This window comes from Camellia sinensis, chromosome 8 (assembly GCF_055761805.1).
Source record: "Camellia sinensis isolate YWXY chromosome 8, ASM5576180v1, whole genome shotgun sequence".
Lineage (NCBI taxonomy): Eukaryota > Viridiplantae > Streptophyta > Magnoliopsida > Ericales > Theaceae > Camellia > Camellia sinensis.
The window spans coordinates 23,926,593-23,930,974 of NC_138968.1; the positions used below are offsets into that span (position 1 = coordinate 23,926,593).

At 30.2% G+C, this 4,382-nt stretch overlaps 1 pseudogene; it reads left to right on the forward strand.

The window, feature by feature from the left end:
* The first annotated feature begins 1,271 nt into the window (after positions 1 to 1,271).
* LOC145797629 (glyceraldehyde-3-phosphate dehydrogenase, cytosolic-like) lies at positions 1,272 to 3,409 on the forward strand (annotated as a pseudogene).
* The last annotated feature ends 973 nt before the right edge of the window (positions 3,410 to 4,382 follow it).

Below are 4,382 nucleotides of genomic sequence, written 5' to 3' on the forward strand. Positions count from 1 at the left end.
ATACATAGAAGGGCAATATTGTCATAAAAAAATAGAAATTATAAAATGTCCTTATTAAGGTAGGCATTTCCTACTCAGGGGCTTTTTGAAAGAAAATTGATTGGGTTATCCTTTACCCTAATAAAAAGGCCCAAAATGGAAGTTTCACCAAAAATCCCTATTTAAAATGCACCAAATTATTTAATTTGAAACTATAGTAACAAAAGTGAAATATGGGTTAAAGTATAAGGTTTAAAAGTGTAATTAATCCAATACTTTTATAATGGTTAGTTTAAACCACAAAGCACATTTAATTACCGTGCACTTTCTGAGTTGATGGTCGTAATCTTGAAAAAAATCTTGACTAAGCTTTCGTTTGGGAAGAGGTAAAATAATATACTTTTTTGGTTTTTTAACTATTTTAACTTGGCTTTTTTAGATTTGTTTGGTTTATGTTATTGATTTTTTTTGATTTTTGTGAGAGAAAATGTATAATGATTATAGTTTGGATGTGACATTTTGTCTTATTGATTTATGTAGTCAATTTTGTCTTGTTTTTAGCCAAAAAGCCAAAACCAAATATAGCTTAATTTTTTTTATAATGATAATTTAAGTGTGGCACAAATCACAAAAACGCAATTAATTACCGTGCACCTTCTGATTTGATGCTCGTAGTCTTGAAGAAAATTGTCATCGTTTTGATTAAAAATTATCTTTAGTTTTGTTATTATTCAGAATAGAGTTTACCAGTGCGATGTTCGGATTATTTTTTTTCTATTTAAATAATATTTTATAAAATTAAATTAAATTATTTATATATGTCTATAAATAAATTATTTTTAGAAATAAGTTGTAATGTATGCATTACAAAAGAATAATATTAATTTTATTATGATATAAAATACAGCATAAATATATATATATATATATATATATATAATAATTTTAATTGAATTATTTATATATATCTATATATCTATATAATATGGGAAGAGGGTTTTTGAATTTATAGTAGAGACAATTGTCTTACTAGGACATTTGAATGGTGAAGATCCATTTGTCTATTTACATAGATGGCTGAGATTATCCCTTAAATATATATCAATATATACTCACACTTACTTCCCGCCCAAAGAAAGAGTGAAATTCCTACTTACCCACGTCTCCCCTCTATTCCATCTTTATCTCTCTCTACTCACCTTCCCGCTTGCCCACGTCTCCCCTCCCTTCTATCTTTATCCCTCTCCCTTCTCTGTTCTCATCAATTTGTTCTTGCGATCAGATTGTAACCGATGCTCCTCTTCATCACAAGGTATTCGTGTCCTCCTCCCTCTCTCTGTTGTATTTTTTTCCCCGAAATACAATCAGCTTTTAAATGATCAAGAACAGATTAAATGGGATCAGATTGTAGAAACTAATTAAATCAGAAACTGAATGTGAATCAATTTCACTTTAATCAGTTTGTTCTTGCGATCAGATTGCACCGCTGCTCATCATCACCACTCACAAGGTTCCCTCTCTCCCACCCTCGGTTGTTCCCTTCGCAAGGTAATTTTGGTCTCTCTCTACTGTATTTCACATTCGGAGGAAATAGGTTATGCTTTAGGGTTTTTCTCTGTCAATTTTCTTCAAGTTTTGACAATTTTCTTCAGATCCAACTACAATTTGTATCCCGAACCACTATCTGCTCCAAAATTGAATTCTGAAATCGTGATTTCCCTTCAAATTGAAATTCTGACAGATCGAAATCACAATTTGCTCCAAAATCGAATTCTGAAATCGTGATTTCCCTTCAAATTGAAATTCTGTTTTCTCCTCTTCATAACGTTTCTGATTCAAAATTTCCTTTTTGTACTAGTTTACAAATGTTCACTTTAATCAGTTTAAATGGGATCAGATTGTAGAAACTCATTAAATCGGAAAATACTTGGTATTAGAGAAAAGATTAATCCCATTTAAGTGAATCAATCTGCAGAAACTGATTCAATTTTACTTTAATCAGTTTGTTCTTGCGATCAGATTGTATCTTTAATCAGTTTCTGAATAAAAATAATCGGTATGCCTTAAGTGTGAACATATTACTGGGATGATAACTTTGCTCTCCATTGGCTCTAATGTAGCCCAGTTATGGTGTTTCTTACTGATACAATCTGCAAAATTTGGAACCAATTCATTTAAAGGCTTAATTGTTTTAGAGAGGGGTAATTTTATTTAGCTTTTCTGCACATCCATTTTCGGGATCAAAAATAATTGTTTTACAGAGGGGTAATTTTATTCTTTATATATTACAAAAAAATAAGATAAATTCAAATTCATATGAATTATTAGAACAATAATAATTGAAAAACAATAAAAATAAATAACTTAACAATGTCCAAACTTTCCATGTCAAAATAACCTCCTTAGTAACATTGTTGTTAATGAGCACAAGCACATTCAGCACACAACTACTAAAAACAAGTAGCTAAAAGAGGAATATTATCGAGTCAAGAAACAGAGGCTGATCGCCTTCCAAGAAGATTTGGTTTCCATGGATTTGTAACTTTTTTTTTCCTTTATATATTGTTTCTATTGGTAATACATATAACTAGAATTTCCCAGAATTGTTTTCTTAGTTGAAATTAGTACATTGCTTGGCTTAAAATTCTTCTTGTACAAAAAAATTGCAGGTTATTAACGATAGGTTTGGCATTGTTGAGGGTCTTATGACCACTGTTCACTCCATTACCGATTAGTGGTGGCTGTTTGGTTGTTTTCATGGTTAATTGGTTATGTTTCTGCTTTGAATTATGAATTGTGATGTTGATCAATATGTGTTTTCTGTTGAATTGTTATGCAGCCACTCAAAAGACTGTTGACGGGCCATCAAGCAAAGACTGGAGAGGTGGAAGAGCTGCTTCCTTTAACATTATTCCCAGCAGCACTGGAGCTGCCAAGGTAGTTATTGAATTATGCAACAATAATGTTGATAGATGTAAAATTGTTGTCTGTATTTGATTTGATTTGATATAGTTTGATTCCTTGACATTGTCTTGGATGGGAACTCTGTATTTTGTTTGTAGTTTACTCCTAATAGTATATGTTTTGTGGTCTTGTGGCCTTCCGAGTTCCAACTGTGGATGTTTCAGTTGTGGACCTCACCGTGAGGCTTGAGAAGGTAGCTACATACCAGCAAGTCAAAGATGCTATCAAGTGAGTATTCAGATTTCCTTCAAATTCACCTCATTATGCAGTATATTAGATTGGCAAATTGATATTTGCATAGTTTTATGAAATTTCTTTGGCTGCCAACTCTTGATTAGCATGTGACGAGGTCTCTTATTCTCTCTTGGTTAATTTCAGGGAGGAATCTGAGGGCAAACTCAAAGGTATTTTGGGGTTCACCGAAGACGATATGGTCTCCACTAACTTCATAGGGGACAGCAGGTAGATTGTTATACTATTTACCATCTTAATACTTTAGCTGATTGTGTTACTTAACAGTTAAATGTCGTGAATTTGAAATATAAAACAAAAAACAGAAAAGAGGATAGGAAATGGAAGCGTTACCAAATGACAATTGATGTTGAATATTGTGTGTTTCGTGAGGAGTTTTGTGAGAATTATAAAATTTTATAATAAATTTTTGAATTTATCAAATTAAAAAATAAATTTAAATAGTGTTAGGATTACAATTGTATTCTAATGTTAACATTATTTACACCGTGCCTTCAAGCACGGGCATATGCTAGTACATAAATATAGAACTACTTAAAAAATATATTACGAAATATGCAGTATAATTTTCGTTTGGTTAAATTATGAAAGTGTAGTTTAAATATATATATACATATATATATATGATACTTTTGTACTTAATTGCAATATAATAAAATAAATATTCATTTTAATATTAAAAATAATGATTAAATTGGGGAAAAAAATCATTTAAAATTAAAGAATAATTCTAATTATTTATTTTGATAATCTTAACATTATCATTCTATAAAAGTGTTATTTAAACAAATATATATAATAATTTTATTGCAATTATTTATGTGTATTTTAATAATCTTAGTCCTATCGTGCTATAAAAGTGTAACTGAAATAAATATATAATGATTTTATATGATATTAAATCATAACATAGTAAAATAAATACTCAAATTAACATTAATAATAATAGTTAAATTGGAAAGAAAAATAGTAACATGCAATTAAGGGAAAATTATCAGGAAATCCCATTTGGGAGAGTTTTGGATTAAGACATCCCTTTTTTTTTTTTAAATACTTTGACCAGTCCTATTTTTATGGTAATGTGTACAGCCAAATCCCATGCATTTACTTTTTTACCCATGTATTGTATGCAACGTGTTTGGTAAGGATGTGAGGGAATCCCATTGATTACGTGACCAGGTTGGGGA